This window comes from Pyxicephalus adspersus, chromosome Z (assembly GCF_032062135.1).
Source record: "Pyxicephalus adspersus chromosome Z, UCB_Pads_2.0, whole genome shotgun sequence".
NCBI classification, from domain to species: domain Eukaryota; kingdom Metazoa; phylum Chordata; class Amphibia; order Anura; family Pyxicephalidae; genus Pyxicephalus; species Pyxicephalus adspersus.
The window spans coordinates 27,702,027-27,725,947 of NC_092871.1; the positions used below are offsets into that span (position 1 = coordinate 27,702,027).

General features: G+C 36.6%; 1 long non-coding RNA gene across 4 annotated transcripts in view; it reads right to left on the reverse strand.

The window, feature by feature from the left end:
* LOC140343497 (uncharacterized) overlaps positions 1–23,921 on the reverse strand; it is a 77,362-nt gene that overhangs the window by 40,778 nt on the left and 12,663 nt on the right. The gene's annotated exons all lie outside the window — the stretch shown is intronic.

Sequence of the window (23,921 nt, forward strand, 5' to 3'; positions counted from 1 at the left end):
TATGGACATTATAACATTTGACATATTACCAAAATTGCTACCAAAACACTCTATCATAGAAGGACCTCTGATCCATCTTCATGTATATATCAAAAAAGTTTAAGAACAGAAACTAGTGTTCCTTTCATAATCTTACCAATTTTATTTGACCAGTTTCAAATTACTTTGATTTGAGACTTAAATAATAAGAATTTTCTTACATTTCACTTGATTAGAGATGTTGAGTAATATGTATTTTAACACGGACTCCTACAAATGACTAGCGGCTACCAGCCTGAAATGTGTAATTTTGAAAGGAATATCGTATGAATGTGCCTCATCAGTACAAAGAAACAATGGTGCTAAGATTGCAAAATATGGTTTCTTTTCATTACATATATATTTTATACAAGAGCTGAAATCAAAAACTGCTATTCAGAAAACAATATGATCATGAACCATTGTTGCTCAACTGGTATTTAAAAACTACATACTAAAAATCCTGCTCCCCACCACAAAAAAAAAAAGAAAGAAAAGAAAGAAAAAGACCTTCTCAACAAAACAATTTATATATATATATATATATATATATATATATATATATATATATACTTTAAGAGATGATGGTAAACTGTTAGAATGAAAAATGTACTTTTTTTACATTAGTTGCAGGATATATAATGATTTTTTTTGCTTTAATACGTCTCTATTTTTACTTTTTTTCGGTTCAATTTGTGGATTTCTGGATTCTGAGAACTTTGCATAAACACAAATAATGCATTGTAAATAAATAAAAGGAAATCAACTTTGCCATACAAGAGTTTGGTGTACAGTGGAACTAGTGCTACATTTTATGGAATGGATATATTGTAATATTACAACTTGTTCGATAAACTCCTCCACCTGCTATTACAAAGTAGCACCATGCTAATACGGAACATGGCCGTTACCACTTCAGAAGTGTGCGTGTTTACCCAAACCTGGCATTGAAAGTTGTTGTAGAGGTATACAAAACTGTTAAAATCAAATATCATGATTGTCGGTGTAAAAATTGCCAAAACACTTCAAACTGTTATAATGTTTTGAGTATATGATCAAAAGCGATTATGTACTCAATGAAAATGCATGTATTTGAAGCTGAACTCTAGATAGATATAAAAAAGCCACAGTGGGGCTAATTAGGCTGTTCACCTACCCAGGTGAATTATCATATATATTATTATATAAATGACTATTATTCATATATTAGGCATATTTATTTATAATTTATATTATTTATAATTTTATAAGTGAGCAATGGCAGCCTATATATTCACATTACCTTTGTTAGAGCTAAACTCCTGGCAAACAGATGTAATACATATTTAAGAGATATTTAACTTTTCAAAAATAATTTTTATTGTTATTTATCCAGTCTTTGGATTTACAATAGAACCTGTCTGGCAGGATGGGGACTTGTTCATTCTAGACTGTAGATTCACATTTATTGACAGGTCTTTTGCCTCCACCATTTGACTGGGCGATGAAAGAAGAAACAGCATGCTGAAGAGCTCAGTCTGTCTCTCTCTTGAATGTACCTTGAAACTATCTATCTAAAACTAACTATAACTAACTGGCTTCATATGCTGCATCTTTTTTTCTCCCCATCTGAGCGATGCTATAAAATAGATTCCAAGAGCATGATACCAAATCATATTTACGAACTCATACTTCTTGCATAAAAAGCTATAATTTAAAATAGGTATGTATCAATACTGAACTGGATTAATTAGCTGTAAAATCTTGCCTTAAATTAAAAGTGTAAAATAAAGCACTCTGAAACATCGAGAAACACAGCCTATCAGATGCGATCTTTTATTCTTTGATCTGCAATTACAATTCTGAATTTGCTGTTTTGCACAACAGCTGTACTTTTTTACTTTTCTCTGCCCCAAAGTACAGTAGAATCTATTAAGAAATATTTATTCCTGTATTTTCCAATGCCTGTATTACATACCAGAGCTTGCAATATGTGAATTGATCTTTTGATTCATTAAATTGGTTCATAGACATGTTCAAAGACACCAATCAATCAGGAGGCTGAAATGCATACATTTCTTTATGTGTCCCAAAGAGAGAATTTTTTAGATCTGTTCAGGTCAGGCAGGGCCTCTACTCCCAGCTGAACACCTACAGTATAATATTCAGATACCAATATAGTAATCCAGTTCAATACAGCAATACACATGCAGGTAAGTAAAACACAGCCTTGATATTTTGCTTGTGCATTATTACTTAATAATGTACCTAGGTTTTATAAAGGAATTCTGGTCCAAACAAAACCTTGCTGTAGACTTTATTTGATGGGTAATTTTTGGACCTCGAATCTAAGGAATTCATTTTTCTATCTCTTTAGGCTGCTAATAATGAATTTGGATAATCTCCTAAACAAAACAGCAAAACGAAACCTAAAACTAATACAATTCAATTAACCCTCTAATACTGAAAATTACTATACCAAAGCTGCCATTCTTTTGAAGCTTGCTCTTTAATTACTTCTGTATTCTACATTATGATGAAGTCATCAAGGGTTGCTAATACCATTGCTTGGCTTCACAAAGACAAGAAGCTGGGAAGCAGGGTGAAAATTGTAGGGATTTCTCTAGAGTCACTCAGAAAATTAGAAAGTCAGTGGGGTTTATTAATAAGATACAGAGAAGTGAAGATGAGGAGTTGTTTCTAATAGTAACGTGTTACATTTCAACCTCCTTTATATGGAAGGATTAAAAAAGAATTCCAATGGTTTAGTAGTAACACCATCTTCTGTTTTGCTCCTGATTTCCCCAGATTTTATTAAACAGTCTTTATAATTTAAATAACTCAACAAGGACAGGCTTTAGGAACAGATAGTCTTTACTAGGAAATACAAAAATTAATAATGCAATACACAATCAACAAAACAATGCATAGCACACCAAAGAAACTAACTGATTTACCTTACCTGACCTGACTACAATGGAAATGTGATTTTGCCAGATTACTCATTACAGATTTTATTTTTTCAGTTGAAAAGGACAAAATGCTCAGTTTGTCTGTTGATAAATGTACCATGACTGTAAAAGTATTTTATCTAAATGCTATACGTATAATCTAAATGTTCTATGTTGTTTTATTTTATTACTGGCAGCTCAAGGTCACAAAACAAAATTACACTATAGCTGTCCTGCTAGGAGCCTCCTAAATGTTGGCACTTGGTGGGTAAAGGAAAATGATGAATTTGTTAACGACTTAAGCTACGTACACACTTCCAATGCTTCTCGTCCAATAATCGGCTCAGAGCCTAGAATCTTGCGAGTGTACAGCGTCCTTCGTCCATTGTCCGAACGACCATCCTGGTGGATCCACGGATGATGGACGACGAAAGATCGTAGTGGAAGTTAAGTGGAAGAGCACGCAGCAGGGTGCCGCTCCGTCGTTGTCCCCTTCCCCTCTCCATAAAGCAGAAGCGCTGTATGTACAGCACTCGTTCATGTATCGTGCTGTGTTTCGTCATTGGAAAGGATCGTAAAAAATCCTTTCCAACGACAATTATTGCACATGTGCACCCAGCTTAACTCTTCCTCCGCTATACAGTCAAAGTTTTGACTAGGCTTTAATTACAGTTGCAGGAAAATTAAATCAACAGGACTTTGTATAGTATCTGATGGGGAAGGGGGGTCTGGATTAGAGAACTGGCTGAACAGAATCATAATTTTCTTTGGTGGTCATTAGAAAGAATGCCTCCTATTTTGCTGGTCATTGGGAAGAATGTCACCTTTACAGATAATCAAAAAGATCATTGATGTCAGTTAAACTGAACTGAGAGTCACAAATTTCTCATTGCACAAGGAACCCATAACAACCTCTGGAAGAACCCCTAAATAAAAAACCCTTAAACCCTATATATATATATATATATATATATATATATATAATATATATAACAAAAAGGCTGCATAGTCCAGAGTTCCATTAATACAGTACAATACTCACCTCAACACACAGACCAGTGCTCCACAAGCCGCACCCACGGACATCCGTCACAGAAGAAGTGGAACTGGAGAAATGAGGAGCAGGCAGCAAGGACAGCAGGTTACTTCTCCGGGTCCACTTCTTCTGTGTCGGATGTCCCCGGGTGCAGCACGTGGAGTGATGGCAGACGCCTGCTTGCACCGCCAGCTAGAGGCCCCCAGGAAATTTGGGCCGGATAGTACGGGTTTCGGATAGTTGCGAGCCAGATAATTGAGAACCTACTGTATATATATATATATATATATTATTTTTGTATTCTATCTAATCATAATGGAAAGTCCATTTTACAAAATTTAGGTCATATTTTATTTTATGGAAGATCTGAAAGTAGAATGCATGCTGTTTAAATGTCTACTATATCCATTCCTATATACTCAACCCATTATGCAAAACTAGATTTAGCTTATGATATTTGTATTATACTCCAAAGGAACCTGAAGAAAGTAAGAATAAAGTAATGACTTCAAGAATATTCAAAAGAATGGAACCTATTTATAACAAGATGAATAAAAATCTATAGAAAGGTTTACCATTGTAGCTGAGAGAGTTGGTAACAGTAGGATATGAGTTCCAGTGTCAAAAACACATGAAAGACCTCGGATGAGTGAAGACTACAGACCTGTCTGAAACCTTCCAGTGTTTTAAAGAGCAGCAGTATGACACATTGTGTTCTGGGTTCAAAAGAAGACAAGACATTAAAACAGCATAAGAAGGTGTAAGGAATGATTTGCTGATAGCTGAAGACAAGGGTGAATGTTTCATTTTCATTCTCTTTAACCTTTTCTATCATTTCAATCAATATCACAAATCATAACCTTTTCATGGGACTTCTAAAACAGTTTTAAATTTTGGAAGGTACAGTGCTCAACTGTTTACTTTCTCACAGGTAAATCACAATAAGGCAAATAAAAACATATATAATATTACTCTTATAGGGCTAGATTTTGCAGCTGTCACATATGACAATCAAAATTCTGCTTAGAGACTTCCAGCACACATGGAACTGAATGTAGGCAAAAGCATGGAGAGAATGCCTACATCATGGAGCTAGGATTGGGCATATGATCTCTCCTATGTGATCTCTCCTATGTTAAAACAAGTTCATGGTACCTGCAGCTATAAACATGTAAATCTAAAGTTTATTCTGCTTATGTTTGGCTATACACTGATTCCTATATGTTTTATGAAATTGATAATACATGTGTAAGGGTGGTATGCATGCCATCTTCAAAACATCAAAACAGGAAGCAATAGTAAGGCTCATCTATGATGTTGACCCTCCATGATTATAAGAATTGAAATCCAATAAGTGAAGGGGGCGGACCAGACATTTAGTTGGGGAAGAAAGGGCTAGATAATGATCGGTGTCCCTTAAGCTGCGTACACACCTGCAATTTTTCTCGTTGGAAAGGATCTTTCACGATCCTTTCCAACGAGAAAAGACTGCACGATGCATGAACGATCCTGTACATACAGCACCGTTCATGCTCTATGGAGAGGGGAGGGGGAGAGCGACGGACCGGCACCCTGCTGCGCGCTCTCCCCTTCCCTTTCATTAGGATCGGTAGTCGTCCATCGTCCATGGATCCGCCAGGACGGTCGTCGGACGATGGACGACGACCGAGTGTACACCCGGCAGATTTTCGCCCGATAATTGGCCGATACCGATTATCGGGCGAGAAAAATTTGCCGTGTGTACGCAGCTTTAGACTGGCTGTGTCTGAGTGCAGCTTCTAATGAGCAGTGAATTTTAGAGCACACAATCTAAGTACAGGAGAGGAGCCTAAGACTAAAAGTAAGAATGACATTTAGCTTCAAAACTTTAAATGCCATATTGTGTGGTACATGTCATTGGCAGAAAAAGTATAGAATAGTTCAAATGGCCATTTCAGACCCATGGTGAGCTGCTTGATTCTGCTACTCAACCGTGTTCCCAACCTCTCCCATTTCAGTAAAGTAGAGCGGTTGGGACCCTTTCCTGTATATGACTTCAGCAGATCACAGAGAGGTTCTTGAGGTTACTATTGGCCATGGGGTTGCAACCATGTGTAAATCTAGTTTCCCACGGTACTGTTTGCACTCTGGCCACAGAGCAACAGTTTTCTGTGTGCCCCAGAGTGGAAAACTGTGCGGTTTTACACCATGGGTCTAAAAGAACCCTTAGAGACATTTACAGACTGCCATTGCTGACCTCCTTATAAAAATGCCACTTGCCGAGCACTCTCGGGCATCAATACTTTCTGAGATATTAATCCAGAATATGCATGCAACAAGTGTCAGAAAGTACTGAAGCAATTGAATCAGCATGAGGGCCTTTTTTATTTCCTTTTGATGGGAACCCTGTCAGTAAAAAATGCTCTGTATGCAAATACTGCAACACTTCTGATGCTGTGTACATCATTTTAGGACTATGGTCTCTAAGTAGAAAAGAAGGAACTCAGAATTTGCTATAATTTTAGTTCTCAGTGCTGTTTATAGTACCTATCAAAGTAAAGCTGTTGCCATGGCTACTTCACAAATTTCTTCTAGGCTGCAAAGTGCTCAGGAGCAAAACAGAGTAAAAAGGACATATTGCTTTCCATAGTTGCTGATGAGCAGCACATTCTAAGATAAATACAAATCTTTTTAAAATAGCACAATACATTTTAACAGATTTATCAATGATGTAAGGTGCATCTGGGCTTTCTACCTACAAAATACAAATGTGACTTAAACAGTCAAAACAACAACTGTCTAGTTTTTGTGTCATTTATTGCAGTAAATAGATAAAATATTGGGGTTTATTTATAAATGTTTTCAACTTTTACCCAAAATGTACACCTTGAAATCAATAGGAAAAAGGCATGAATCATGGGTAAAAGCTGCTTCACACATTTTCCTATTCAATGTATTTTCGTTGGGTGAATCTTTCAATGAATTATCTTTTGTTACTAGGTATGTCTACGTTTTTTAAATTAGAGTTCCTGGGGAAGCATGAATAAAATATCAATGCCCTCCCTGGTGATGCAGAAAATCATTTTTGTATTTGTAGCTTATGATGTAATACAGATGATTTCCATGTTGAGAAAAAGTATTACCACCCCATCCTGCCGATGCTGACCCATCTTACACTTTTTCACTTTGTTAAGCAATTTATACTCCGCTAAATCTGCCGGCCAGGTCCTATGACATAGCCTTTTCAGAGTGCAGGGGACTAATTATCTATTTCTTTAGATATGTCTAAATTGGCATTGCCTTCCCCACTGCACTGTCATAATTGTTCAAGACTCCTATTCTAGATTCTAAGGGCACCCCACCATTGGACAGTCAACTGAATGGTCCTGATTTATGAAAGCCCTCCAAGACTACACTTTCATCAGTGAAACTGGGTGATCCATCAAACCTGGAATGGATTTCGTCAAAGTAATTTGCTTGCAAATGTTTTGTATCCTGGACCAGATCCATTTCAGGTTTGTTGGATCACCCAGCTTCACTCATGAAAGTGTATTTTTTCCAGCCTTGGAGTGCTCTCATAAATCAGACCCAATGCGTACACATCACAAAGGCATTAATGTGGATTTCTAAAGAAGCACCCATTTTCGAGAATGACGGCAATCAGTTAGAAAGGACCCATCTTCATATGTTTTTAAATACATGTTGCTGTGTACATTGCCATGTTTTGCATTTTCACACCCATTCATAGCACAGAAATGTATGCAACTTTTGGAAGATACATTACAGTGCATTGACATTTGTTGTGGTGCTGGGTGCTGGTAAGGTTCACTTGGGTTTGCCATTAACAATCCAGCACACAAAACATGTTTTGTGCAATGCATTAATATTCACATTTTCATATGGAAACTTGTTCTCAAGGCACTATTGAATATAAAAACTGTTTGGGTAGAAGCTGTTAATGCCTTAGTCCTTGTACTTCTCTCTTGTGAATAATATGGCCTGTAACCTCTGCCAGGTTTGCACTTACTGGAGCCCCTTTTTTCTCGGAGCTCCTGCTTTCCTTTACCTTTTGCTGCCATGGCACAAAATAGAAGGTGGGGGTAAATCTTGCACAGGCAGGGAATCCCATCCCCGGGTCATAGTTGTCAGGTTGACATCTTTTTTGCCTGCTGTAGAAAAAGAAAAATCAGCAGCAAAAAGCCCCTAAAATGAGACTTCATACCCTCCTACTGAAAGTCTTTGGTTCCAAAAGAAACAGAATTTGTGATTACAAATTGTCTTAACGGACCTGATTCATTAAAATGCTTTAAAACTGCCGAAGATAGACTTTCATGGGTGAACCTGGGTTTACCTGATCCTGAAAACCTGGAATGGATTTGGTCCAAGATTGAAAACATTTGCCAACAAATAGCAAAACACCATTCCCAATCCATCCCAGGTTTTCTGGATCACCCAGGTTCACCCATGAAAGTCTATCTTCTCCTGTCTTGGAGATCTTTAAAAAAGCACGCCCCAGTGCTGCTAATGGATTGCTAAGACTTATAGCTTCTGTTGCAAATGGAATGCTGAAGCTTGTAGTTCTATGTTTGCTGAATGCTGCTGTTGGAAAGCTGGGGTCTATGGGACTCTGGGCATTATATATGCCCTTTCTTTCTCTGAACCACTTCTCCAATAGTATGATTACTAAGTGGTCCTAAAGCCTAAACTACCTTCGTATGGTGCCTTGTGCTTTGGGCATTTTTTTCTTTTATTAAGTTCATTAGAGATTTGTTAAATAATAGCCATATTACCATGCTAGGAACTCTAAGGAGTCTATTCATAAAGCACTGAATCTGATGTTTACTAAAAAAATCCCTGTAGGCGAATCTTCCAGGTCCATGGATTTCAATGGTCATAATCAGTGATTGATTCTCCACCTGAGAATGTTTCAATGAACGTCAGATTTACTGCTCTATAAATAGACCCCTAAATGTTGTATATTACATTTTCAGCCAATGTGTACTCACCATGTATAGGCTTCAGTTTATCTTCAACCTTCAATTAGTATTAAATGCTATTTTTTACATTTATGTATGCAGCACAAATAGGAATATATTTCTCATTCCTTCATTTTAGAAGCATACATAAAGAAGCACATTTTTGCATTCTCCATGGTTATCAGCTCCACATCCCCAGGAGCTGCTTCCCCTAACTTCCAATTAGGAACATGCCTACCTGCATTTTTATTACAACGTGTTCTGTAAACAGGTCCCATTACCACCTACCCCATATCATCCCGTCATCCACACAGGTTCTATCAATGCCTGCTGGCAGCATGCACACAAGGGAGGCTACAGCAAAGCTTTGTGGAACTCTACAAGGTGCAACTGTAGCCACCCAAAATCAAGAGGAGAGACAGTGTATTCCAGGGATTGGCAAGAACTGACAAGCTTGACCTGGAAAGAACACAGCGACATGGATAAGTGCTAGGGTCAGCAGCATTATTTTTTTACCCTGAAAGTTTAACACTTTAATTGAAGATTACTAGTCAGATCTGATACATCTGGGATACTTCTTTCATGGTGAAATTTATTACAATTACATGTTTAAATATACATTAATGTAGATCAAATGGTTTAATTATTCAAATTTACACAAAGGACCAAACAATCAGATTTTCTCACTATCTTCTATTAAACTGACATGTATTATATTTCCACTATTATCAGAGGAACTCCCTATTGTTGCCTATGAGGCATAAGTGTTCTATATCTATCTATCTATCTATCTATCTATCTATCTATCTATCTATCTATCTATCTATCTATCTATCTATCTATCTTTCTTTCTATCTATCTTTCTACCTATCTATCTATCTATCTATCTATCTATCTATCTATCTATCTATCTATCTATCTGTCTATCTATCTATCTATCTATCTATCTATCTATCTATCTATCTAGCTTTTTGTATATGTAACCTTCCAAAACGAAATGTTAAGCATCTCGTTTCCAAAAATGTCAAAATCTCAGTGAATCTATGGTTGCTTTGAATAGCCAAATAAAACATAAGAAAGTTTGATAAAATATTTAATTATAATATTTCAACCTAAAGTTTAATTAGCTATTTGCAGCAAATATTTAACACATCTTTATATAAAAATATCATATATGATCGTAGAACATTTATACACATTTACTTAGGTAAAAAGACATATCACAAAACAAGTAATTAAACAAGTTAAAAATGTGACAGTTTTGTGCAAAGCTGGTACAAATATTAAACTCCAACTCCATACTCCACTGACACAGGAATCACATTTAAGTACAGAAGAAGAAGAATTTAGCTACAAAGTAGAATCAAGAACGTGTCACACAGTACTACATTTTATACATCAAAGCATAGTGATGTTTTTTTTTTATTTTTAATAGAATCAAGTTAAATGAATGTTTGTCTCACAAGGACCTATGAAATAGAAACACCTTTTCAGGTTTTGATTCCTGTAATAAAATATGTTTGATCTCCTGTGTATGTCTTTTTTAATCTGCTAATATATATTTTCATTCATTTCACTCATGGCATAGAGTCTGCTGTACTGTGAAGGCAGAGCTGTTAAGAATACACAATGTTGTACAGACAGTAAAATGCATGCAGACAGACTGATCTTTTAACTTTTGCCAAAAAGGTTATATAGTATATTCTTGTTACTGTCTACAGAAAGCCACAGACACTATGTGACACTTGCTATATAACAGAATTCTATTTTGCAAATAGATTTTATCTAAAATATTGCAGCAAATGTGTTTTCATATTGTGTATTACTACACACTAGAAATCTGTGTTGAAGTGATCACACTGATATCTTTTTGCATTAAACATCCTGTTTATATGGTTTATACAAAAAATTCACATGCAAGACTTCATTTTAATGCAATTTGATTTTATAAAGTGTTTACTCCATACTTTGAATGACACTTTGCTTGTTTATAGACTTCACATATGTTTATGCATCTCTGGGTGCACTGCTCTGTGTGGTCATTAGTAATTGAAGGATTTCCAGCATGAAGTTTTTATTGTAACAAAACAAGTAAAAAATAGAAAGATATTTATACAGTATATGTAGAATATAAAGCAAAATGTGTGAAAATGGAATTCTCTAAATACATTCTTTTGCTTTCCATATTTAACAATAAATGTACTTTCAAAATCAGATATAAAAGTATTTTTTATTGGTATGAGCAATAAACAATATACATTTGAAATCATGATTTAAATCTAATTAATTTGCTGCTGCAGTATTTTAACAAGAACAAGGGTTTACATTCTGCGCATGTGTATGCTGCTTCCTAAATGATGACTGATAACACTGTATATATTAATATTTAGCTATAAAATCCCTGTTAATCTGCCCATGTGAAGAAGGAGTATATATGTGTGTAAATAGTTCTTTTTTAATAAATCAATGCAAGACATTTTTGCTGTTTTGCTAGAAACTTACAGTCTCAAGAGTAAGCTTATATGTTTTACATCTTTTCAAAGTGAATATTATGAATCATCTGCATTACAATTTAGGTGAATAGTATAAGGACAGGGATTTTTTAAGCCTATATGATTAGGTTTATTTATTCATCCGTCATATAAAAATTATTATTGGTTACTTAATTATTTGTAACTATTGCTGTGTGAATGTTTTATTAAAATGGAGCTATTTGTTTTTGACTACACCTTCAAATCTGATCAAATGATCATGTTTTTTTTTTTCCTAAATTTTTTACATCCTAAAATGTAAAAATCCTTATTTTCCTATTACAAGAAAATAAAAAATATGCTCAAGATGATATTTTACTGCAAAGAAAATTTAAAAATTAAATATAAATATCACAGTCATGTGATAGTTGTCAAAATAGAATAAGTAAACAATAAACCAGTAAATATAAAATAAAATAAATGCTTAAGGGGCTCTTAATTCAATTAAAACACTTCAAATACTATATCAGTAATAAAATATTATTATTACAGCGAAAATAATAACCATGACTTTCTGATAAGGTGAATGCTTCAAATGCTACAACCTAAAGTAAACATTGAAAATGATTGAACTAAACAAAAAAATTACAGATTTATAAACATTTCAAATATATAAATATTATTATTATTTTGTTTTATTTGCTACAGAATTTTTTTATGATGGATCAATTCTTTGATAATTCTACATCAACAAATTAAATGTTCTAACAAACCTCTAGTTAATAACTACATGAATGATTAATACTGTCCATGAAATATTTGATTAAATCATCAATTGTAACAATATTGGAGCACATGGGATAATAAAGATGAATAAGAAAAGCTAATACCTGCAGCAGAAATGTTTATTTGTGCTGGAAAATATATATCTTTCAGTACTTAACAAAATAAAAGACTTATCACCATGTCAAATTACGAGCTGAACCTATAGCATTCATTGTACTTGCTCTGTGATCCCTAACAGACCAGCAAGCTCATATAATACCAGACTTATATTAAGCCATGCTAATGAACAAGAATTAATTAGCATGAATACATTGAGTGTAATGATGGGTTAATATTTTTGGTAGATTTTGTTAAAACTTAGTCAACTTGTGCATGTAATTGAGTAAAAATGTAAAAAGAAATTAGAAAAGAAAACCCCCTGAACATGCCCTGATATTTGTTTAAAACCAACACACATCTGGTTGCACTAAGTGAGAATTATCTTTTTATTGAACAAATAAACTTAAGGAAAAGTTCAGATTTCTATCTTTTTTTCCTTTTAAAATTATCAAGACAATTGCATTCACAAGTGAGGTTGAGATCATTTGCAGAATGGCAAACTACTTAGTTTCTCATGCTATTATCCTAAAGGTTCCTAATTGTATGTCCAGATTTACTAACGTTTTCAGAAGTGACTTATATCATCAAGCACCACCTGACATACCAGCAGATCATTTTCAAGTTGCTAGAATAAAAACGTGTCTATGTAACTAAAATAACTATATTTCTCTCCTATATAATGTTTTATGCACCTAGAATCCTTGCTGTGATTTGCAAGCTTCAAACATTTTTTCAAAGAGTTCATATAAATGAATAAATCACAACTTATCAAAGACCATCAGAACACATTTCCATCTTGGAAAAGTGCAGTTCTGTACTTTTTGTCCCAGAAAACATTGGGATTGAATGCAATGGCTTGTTATGTAAGTTGCAGTCACATTGGTAATAATAAAAAAAATATTTTATACTCAATGCTCAATATTAGAATAAATACTTTCAGAACAAAAGCTGTTACGAAAAACAAAAATACTGCTGAAACTAAAACTAGAAAGTCTCAGCAGTGACAGGTGCTCTCATATATCTATGCCAGTTGCATGTGAGATCTTGCATTGATCAATGGTATTGACAGAGGATGTGTAGAAACCTTTAATATTAGAAAATGTACAGAAATAGTTAATGCATTGTACAATTTACTTCATCACTAATCGCAGCTCACTAATTGCAAAGTGAACAAGTACACATCTCTCAAGATTTAGGGTCAGATAGGAATAGCAGGAATTATGGCTAGTGGATTTCAGCACATGATTTTAAACCATCTGGATGTTTCAGAAAACATCATTTTTTAATGTTGTTATTCTCTTCCAACGTTATCGGCCACAACACTTGGCTTGGTTTACAGATTGGTATCTCTATAGCAACAGGACTGAACAAATTGGCGGCTTCTGTGTTCATACTGGCCTGTGCATTTAGTAACATGGGTAGATCCTTCCGGAAGCAGCAAAAAAAATAATGATGCCATGCTCCCATTGCACAAAATCTGGGCTTAACAGACGGGGGTCTTTTGCAAATTACTCGTCCCTATTGGGAGTAGCTTCTATTCTTCTTTTAGTGATATCTTAAATGTATAACCTTTTACATGTTATTAGTACAAAAAAAACAAGAAATGTAACAACATTTTCAAAATAAACAATCCCTGTTTACCAATTTAATAATTAAGGTGCTAAAAAAGTTCATTGCAAAATGCATTTTTCTATAGCAGGTTTCCTAAAGAAAGAAAAACTATTAAGGATATGAGTTTGAAAATAAACGGAGAATTTTAATGACTGTTGAGAACTGTGGTTGGTCTAGGGGTTAGGACCCAGTATGAAAGAATAAAACACTGAAATATTACATTGTACAAAAGTATTCAGACCTTTTCAGCAACAACTGAAAATTAGCTCAGGGGCCTCCAATTTTTGTGATCGCTGCCAAGATGTTTCTGATTGGAGTAAATTGTGGGGAGTTACATTGATTGGACATGATTTGGAATGATGCAAACCTTTCCATAGAAGACCTCATAGCTGACAATATGAATACATATTTGAGCAAAAAACAAGCCATGGAACTGCCTACAGAGTGCAGATACAGGATTGCAGCAAAGCACAGATCAAGGGAATGCTACACAAACATTTCTACTGCACTGAAAGTTCCAAAGAAGACATTGGCCTCCATAATTCTCAAATAGAAGAAGTTTGGCACAGCAAGGACTCATCCCAGAGCTGTTCACCCTGAGCTTTCAAGGTTGATGGGGTTAGAGAAGTGACCAAAAACCCGATTGTCACTCTGACTGAGCTCCAGAGATCCTGTGTGGCGATCAGACTAAGTTCCAGAAGAACAACTATACTGCAGCCCCCTCTCATCTCGGCCTAATGGCAGAGTGGCTGGATGGAACCCTTGACTGTGACAAGGCAGAGACCCCGCATAGAGTGCCCTCCTCTCCTTAAAACCCCCAAAATAACACTACACCATAACATTGGTTAAATGGCTGAAAGGCCTTTTATTAGACAAACATTTCTTAAAGCAATTGAAATATTTAAGCCTTACCATAGAACACCATAAATAACCAAATAGCAAAATAACTAACCATAAATACCAATATAAATACATAAATAACAACTTTACTAATAAACCTTGGTTACTGGTCCTCGAAGGCCCCTCCACTTTACCCCCAAACCTATTTGGGTCTGCACCACCGTGATATAGATGCTCCCAGCCGCAACCACAAGCTCAGGAACGATATCAGCGGCACTCACATCGCATTTCAACCAAAAACCATCAAACTACCAAATAAACCAAAATTCCAGAGAGACCCATACCGAAGATGAATCTCTCACCCTCACTGAAATATTCCCAAAAACCACCCTCCCTCGAGGACATCACCGCAGCAATAAACCCCATCCTAAACAAAGTCCCCTCAATCACCATAATACAAGGGAGGGTGGGTGGGAAACTTTTTTCACTCTCTCTGTTCTGCAGCAGAATGATCCTCCTCTTCCGCTTCCCCCCCTTTTTCACTCCTCTTCTCCCTCCCCCAACTACCTCACCCCCCTCGCTCCTGTCTAACAAACTCCCCCTCCTCACCACGCTGCAATATTTAACCCTAGTACTGCCTGCTCTACACCCCTTCCCAGTCATGGAGGCCTTCCAGTAGCCTCTCACTTCATTCCCCCGCTCCAGGTCTCTTTTTCCTCAAAGGGCAAAACACATGAAAGCCCTAAAGGGGCAAAAAAGCACCTGAGTGGTTCTCAGACTGTGAGAACTGTTCGGCCTTAATTCTAAATAATATGCTTGGAGGAAACCAGACACTGCTCATCATCTGCCCAATACCATCCCAACACGGAAGTATGGTAGTCGCAGCAGCATGCTTTGGGGGTGTTTTTCAGCAAAAGAGATTGAGAGAGTTGAATGGAGCAAAGTACAGAGATATTCTCAATAAAACCCTCTTCCACAGTGCTCAGGGACTGGGCCAGAGATTCATCTTCCATCATGACAATGACCCAAAGCACACAAAGGAGGAAACATAGGAGTGGCTTAAAACCTAGAACATCTCTGTAGAGACCTAAAAATGGAGGGGCATTTGGTAGCAAAAAAAACCTCAAGAGGATTTCTCACTATTTAACCATTTTTAATTTTACTACTGTGTGCGTAGCATCTTAGCAGAGTGGATTTCAGTTGTATAAGACATGAATCTTGTAACTTCTCACTTGCTTGTAAGATTAAGTATATGTCAATGAACACATGTTATCTCCAACGCCCAGCAAGCACGTTGGAGGCAGCCTTTCTATACCTTTAGTATAGTATTAGTATAGACTAATTTTTGGGTTGCTCAATGGGAAAAAGCCTAATAAATTGGAGACCATTGGAAAGAATACCTCCTCCATAGAGGTGACTAGTAAACCACATTTATACATACCTAACAATATTAAAAAAATGAAAAGTGTCATGCAGCTTGGTTTTCTAAGTAAAGCTGCCCCCACAACTTTGCAGGCATCATCTAATAGGATGGCAATCAGCCACAGTAAAAATATCCCTAGCTATCTTCGGAGGAACCCTGGGGTTTCCCTGGACCCTGAAAAGAATGGCAGATTTATGGTATAATATCTGGAGGTAATATGTCTTCACCTTTCCTGTTCATATTTTAGGACCTCTCTCTCCCCCTTTTCAGAACCCACCCGTTTGACTTAAAGTTTCACTTCCTCAGGACAGTGCCTTTCATATTCAGGTCAAGCGTGTCCATTCTTATACATAGCAGGTTAGTTGCCCCTTCTGCTTTCGCAACAGATTGTTGATCCACATTTATTACAAAAATCACCTTTTCCCAGTCATTCTAAACTTTCATTGCACTGGCCTACTTGGCTAATGGGGGATGGTTTAGCCACATGAATAAAATGAAGTTTTTTTTACTCTATTCCCCTTAATTCTCCTCCATCTAAAAATGGTAACTTTAGTTAACAGTTTTATACCTACAGACTTCTTAGATTAGTTAGGAGGAGTCTGCTGCATGTCACAATTGGTCTCCCACCCACCATTCAGTAGTAGAACATTCTTCTTGTTTTGTATACCATTATTTGCATAGGCCACCATTTTAATAACTTTGCCACCACTACACATCTTTGGATGCCATGCAGTTAAAATGTTTTGTAACATAAAAATTATAAATGATAATTTTTAAATTACTTTGTTGCTTACATATTAATAAAATATGTCAAAGCAAGCCAAATAGACAACATGTCCTTCACTTGTGAATTTATTACCTTAAGTCTGTAAACCCTTAGTGTTCCTGTGTTTTATGCATCATTTTAAACACCAAACACGTTGTACAATGACTTTTCTTACAATAATTTGCAATAATGAGAATCCTCATTTAACCTTGAACAGGGTCGTTGGTTCAGCGTCTTACTTTATTGGTAACATATCGTTTGTAATACTAATGGAGTTGAAGGTATGATTCTGGCTTTTTTTTCACTTTGTCTTCTGTACAGCTAATTAGGCATTGCTCACATGTTCTAAATTTTCTGGGTTCCCATAAAGTAGTATATATCTTCCCTCCTATAGTGTGTTAATTCCCCCACCTCCTATATTGTAAGCTCTTGGGGGCAGGGTCCTCTCCTCCTGAGTAACTGTCTGTATCTGTCTGTCATCAACAACCTCTATTTAGTGTACAACGCTGCGTAATATGTTGGCGCTAAATAAATCCTATCTAATAGTAATATTAATAATAATATCTCAGTGTATTTATCACTAGTCAAAATGCTCATTCTCCTTTATCATCATTTTCATTACATCAAAGTGCATAAAATGCCTTTAATGCTGCAATGTGGGCTTTAGACTCATTTGGCCACGAGTCTGCAGTGTGTAAACATCAATGGCTGTTGCGACACATGGATTTATGTTGCTGGATAACATGATTTACATGGCCTTATTTCTGGAAACATAAATAAACTTTATTTTGAAAAATGGTTTGTACTGATATATTAACTATTTGTAGGCATGGTAAAGGGTACTTATGTAACCCCGGACTCATTGCCTTGGTTTAGAGCACTGAAATCTATCTGGAAGCCCCCAAAGACTATATGCTTGGTTTTTCCAAAACACTGAGATGGTCCCCTTAAAATTCCCACCAGACTATCCAGGTGTGCAGCCCAGGTAGCCAGGAAAGAGGGGTCTGTAGGTGACCTCTGCCTTCCCACAACATTGAGGGTCCCAGTGTTGAGAAACAATGTGTCAATCTATTCCTGACAAAATAATGCAAGGTTGCTTATAAAAGCCCACTTTTATACACAATAAATATTACACAGTTTTTATATAGTGCCAACCTATTACACAGCTCTTTACAAAGTCCATAGTCTTGTCACAATCCACTGTACCCATCATAGTCACATGTCTTTAATTAAGTCTAAGGTCATTTTTTTTGTGGGGGGGGGAATTTTTAACTGCATGTTTTTGTACTCGTAGGTAACTCACGCAAACACACGGAGAACCTGAAATCTCCATGCAGATAGTGCCCTGGCTGGGATTCGAACCTGGCACCTAGTGCTGCAGAGGCCGCTAAGCGCTAACCTCTGAGCCACCGTGCTATTGTACTTCTTACCAATTTCTACAGAGAAGTGAATACAGATAAAAACACAGACATCATGAAAAACTATTTTACAAATATGCACGAATACACTTACTGATTTAAAAAAACACCTAATAGTAGATTCAGTGCTAATCACATCATCGACATTGCACTACCATTACAAAATGACAGATCTCTTGTGCTCCATTAATAAAGCGGGAAAATGTAAATGATGTCATCACATTCAGGTAATATTATCACTCTGAAAATCCTGTGGAGCTATTACAACAGTGCAGGGGATGTGTAATTTATTGGTTTGGTTGAAATTCAAAAGAAACCCCACTCTTTTTTTTTATTTAAAAGAAAAACTTGCAAACAGTTTTAGGGCATTCCCCATTGGCAGTGTTTTCCTCCCCATATTTTTTATTTTACAGTAGTCTCCTTATTTACTCCCATTCACTTTGCAAAGTGCACTTTTTATATGCACCTTTCAAAGTGAACTTTCATTTTGCTGGGTGATTTGCCTCTATCCCATTAACCAGGGGTGTAGGGGGGCGGCCACAGGTGGGAACGCCATGCCTTCACTTTTATCGGGAATGGGCACACGTGCCCACTCTTATTTTGCAAAGAATTCTTTGGTGGTCCACGGCTCTGGTCAATCTACCCCCTGCAGGATCAGGAGAAGGGCCCCGCTGGGGGAGGGCACACTTGTCAAAGCCGCAGACCACATCTCCCGTATAGATCTCAGGCTTAAGGCGGGTTGTCTCTCTGAACACAATCTACCCACTCTCTCATCGCAGTCTGAGTGGGCGGTTCTGGTATATGATGTCATTCTGGGGGAAGTTTCTTCCCCTTTGAGTGACACATAGGCAGAGGTGTAGTGGCGCTCGCTATGGATAATACTATGCCTCCTCTTCTGTTTTTACGACTATACCCCTGCCTCTAACTTATATAAATTTACACCATTGAGGTTGGTTTACCAAAGTAGTTGAATCTGTAACAATTACTACTAATAGACCACCTAAACTCTTTTAAGACACCTGTTCTTCTGTTTCACATTATTCTTGTGGGAAGATTAATCATCTCCATCAACAGCAAATTCTAAATGTGAATTGTTGACATGTGTATTGTAACTCATCAGCTTGGAGTAATGAAGTTGACTTATTTGCATAAATACGTTAACAAAGCTCCAGCTAGTTTTGTCACAACATTTTACTATATAGCAAAGTGAGATGTTGTCCATACATTACATTTATGAAAATTTGCACATGCCTTAAAGTGTATATTGACATTCATATGTTTGTATAAAATGTGTTGCATTGGGAAATTTGCACTTGTCATCCCTTCCTAAAAAATTCAACAGAAAGTAAGAAAAAAATCTTTCAAAACTTAGGGGAATTTCTCTCTTAGTCAATTATCATCTCCAATGACTATATTATGTGTGCCATATTAGGTAATATATGATACATTGAGCCCAGACAGTGGTGATTATTATTAAGTATGTAAAGCCTACTGAGCCTATTTGAAAATGTGACTGAATTTACCAGCTCTATAACAAAAAGTTTTTACATTTTAACTTCAAGTCAGCACTGACAATATTGCTTAATCTTTTTGGTGTTTCATTGCTGTTTCTATTCAGAACCTGAATGTGGGCAGCACAGTGACGTAGGACAATAAATAAGGCAAGAATAATGTTATCATTGCAGCTTGTGGATATGATGGAATCCCTGGTTAACAAAGTTGCCATCAGCAGTCTTGTTGATTATTATGTTAATAACAATGAAGAAGGATTTCATTGGGGCATGAAGTAAAAGGTAACAATATATTTAGGCTAAAATCTAGGTACACACTTGCAATAATTATCATTAGAAAACAAACCACTAACGATTATGCACGATTATTTTGAACGATCGTATTGTGAACAATTCTGTACATGCTGAAATGATACGATCGTTCAAAAATAATCCACCAAGAGTGTACACACACTAGATACGATTGTTTGAACCATGCAGGGAGTGACATGTAAAAGAGAAAGTGTACTGCAGAAACATCCACTATCGATGAATGACTGTACACACAATAGATAGTGAACGATCATCGCTCAATCAGATCCACCAGGACGATCGTTTGTTTCCATCAACAATCCTCGTTCGTTGGGGTCGTTGATCAGTTGTTGTGCACTGTTTTTGTTAACGATCATGAGACGATCGGTCGTTAGTCGTTCCTTTCCAACGATAATTATTACAAGTCCGCAGCTTTAGGCCATGTGCAGATTGGGGTTGGAGTTGCAGATTAGATACGTCTTCCTCACACCCCTGTACTGTGCCCTTGGGTAAGGTGCTACATGTAGCGCCTTACTCACAGCTGGACATAGAGAACGAATGGGGGCAGCAATGGACAGTTCAGTTTCTTTTAGCTGCTGCCTGATGTAAATAGTTCAAATGTTGGCATAGTTGTATTGGTGGCTGAGGTGCCGGGAGTCACACGAGAACTGCTGTTTTCTTCACCATTAGATAAAATCCTTAATAACTCCCATGAGTGCAGGGTGTACACTTGTTATATGTTCCATTAGGCTAAAAGAGACGTAGGCTATAACCAAAACTGGCCTTGCTGAAGTTTTGATATAATCATCATTGATAAGGGAAATGCTTTTGTTTGTACTGCCATTTTTCCAGCTGACTGATGTGTGCTATCTAGGTACAAGACATTTGACTGATCAGCTGCCACTGATTATGTTTACATGTTCATTGCCTTGGAGAAGTGAAACATGCCACTGTCACTATTTTGTGGCTCAAAGTGAGTTGAGATTGTGGAGGGTGGATTTACACAGATTGCACTGGACATTGGTACAGCACTTATCAATTGTGTATTTAAAAAATCTGATAAGACTTGTAACACTCTTATGGCCATATTTTTTGACCAAACTTTTTTTCAGTGTCTTTCACAACGTGTTCTGGTATGTAGCTTTCTTTGTTGAAGAAAATATAAAAAACATGATTCTTGACCACACTTCATTGAGTGGCTGAAGTCTTAACCTCATTCAGTAAGTCAAGTGAAAATCTCTTTGCAAAGTAATAATTCACTTTACTAAGTGAACAGCCAATATTCCTTTAGTGAATGAACCCCAATGTTTCCATTGTTGACTATGACTATAGTAACCATTATTGGAAGGCGGGATAAATCCAGCAGGTAATTAGCTGTTGTTTACAGGACAGCAACTTGAACTTACACATCTGATGTGGGGTAATGTGGAAAAGCAGAATTATCTTTGTTACTAGTTTTTTCTTATGGCACCCATAGCCGCTTATTAGTTTACTGTGGATTCCTCATCTAATTGAACTCTTATAAATGTTTTTCTAAATAAAAACAAACTTTCACTTTTAACTCGAAAAAGTGTTAAAAGATATATGCAAGAGATATCTGATTCAGTAAAATAAATGAATGAACATATTTTAAGTAGATCCCTATCAAGTGAAATAAACACTTCTAGGAGGGTTTGCTGTAGCTCTCATTGGTTTCTCCTTTTGTAGGAACATGTTTTGACGATTACCAATTTTGCTGTTAGGCATATTTTATTTTTTAATTTTTTTTAAGATTGGGTCTCAGAAATATTGCTTAGTTTACCTTTTTTTAGTAATATATACCAGTTTAACACTGGGGTCTGCCTGTGTGTCCTTTCTTGTATTTATGCAAACCCACACTGAAATCAATCCAGATATCTTGTTACTTCTCCCCGTTTTGGTCCTAAGGACCATATGTTAAAGCAACCCAGTAGCTATATAATGTTTTTTATTGAAGGCATACCTGCAAAATGTAGGTGCTCACCTTTCCCATTGTCTGGGGTTGCTAACTGCAATCCCAAGAAATGGTCCCATGAAGGGGAACATACACTTTTCCAGGAGTTTCAATCTCCTGGATCCACTGTATCTCCCACTGGTTCCTCCTACTGACCTCCACATCATTAAAGAGTGTAGTACTGCTCAAATTTGCCTCCTGTTCAGTTCCTTCCCTAACAACCACCATTCAATGGGGGCTTTCATCATTATTCATCTTGACAAGCCATGTGAGTCCAATATTTGTGTTAGATTCAGGTATGGACCTAATGCAAGTTTCAGGCTGTAGATCCAGGAAGTGTTTCTGTGAGCCTGTAAGGCAGAGACTGTGTATTCTGAAAAACCTAACTTTAGTTAGCATAAACATTAGATTTTTTTTTGCGGTTCTATTAGAACCAAACGGAATGTGTGAGACTCAGGCCAGTGTTTTAATTAGTCCAAACTGAACAATCAACAGGAGGAACCGGTCAGAGCTGCAACGGACCCATGAGATCAACCCAGGAGACCAATGCTTCTGGATGTTTTGGTTTTCCGGTAGACTTTGAGATTAATCAGTTTCAACAGCAGCAGTGACCACTAACAAATAGACATGGTGAAAATCTTTTTCCAGTCCAGTGCAACAGAAATAAAGAAAAAAAGAAAAAACCTCACAACACATACACTTTTACTGAAAAACATATCTGGACTCCAGTCTAAGAACTGGACTATCTGGACTTCCCCAGTCTAAGAACTGTAAAGGCATGACTCCATGATTGAGTGTTCAAATTGAGCCAACGGATGCCTTGATTTGAAAAATCACCACCATCACCTTTTGTGTCTTACAGTAAAAATGTAATATGGGGAATGTCTGCATTATTGTCACTATATTCTGCAGTCACATAAAAAGAAGTATCACAAGTATTACTTTCAAACTAGGCAGGTGAAACAAGTGGCCCCTATATGGGATCTCATGTGCTGGATCATGTTGTCTATAGATGTGTGGACTGGTGTGTTGATTCTCAAAGGATTTACCAAATCAAAAAAGATGCATCTGCATAAATCAGGTTAATGCATTTAAAAGAAAAAAAATATGTTTTGGTTCCTGAAATAAAGACAGGTTTGTTGGTTTGGTTAGGTGAATTTCTTTAAAAATCAGACATTTCAGCTTTTAGGACCTTTATGGGATAAACTCTGGGAAGCAAGAATCAGTTTACCCATTTTTTGAAAAAACTAAAAACTTAACCCATATTCCTGATATGTAGGAAAGTAGCCCCGTTTTCGCATCCAGTTTTCTTGACTTATGTGTATAATTCTCTCCTGCAGATTAAGGCCAAAGTGAATGTAACACTACGCAACACTAGTCTGTTTTTTTCTTTGTTTTGTATTTTTTTTTTAGGAAAAAATTAAAAACAGGTATCAGATAGATACAGCACTACATATTTGCAGAGCCATATATCTTTAGACACTGTCTGACAGCCGCAGGTTGCATATACCGCCAGTCATGTCTTTTCCATTTGCAAATGCATGGTTTGAGGATTCAGAGCATGCAAGCTGCAGCTTTCTCCCCTGTAATCACTGTTGGCAAATCTCCTATTTCAGCAAGTGAAGTCAAACTTCAATTGTTTTTTTTTCCCTCCCCTCCTGGTATAGAAACCGAATTGCCCACAAAACAGCAAGTGATGCGATCGAATATTTAAGAAGAATGATAACAACGTGTTAGCAGGAGGCAGCAAGCAATTTCCAAGATCAATAGAACCTATTATTTTAGGGATTATAT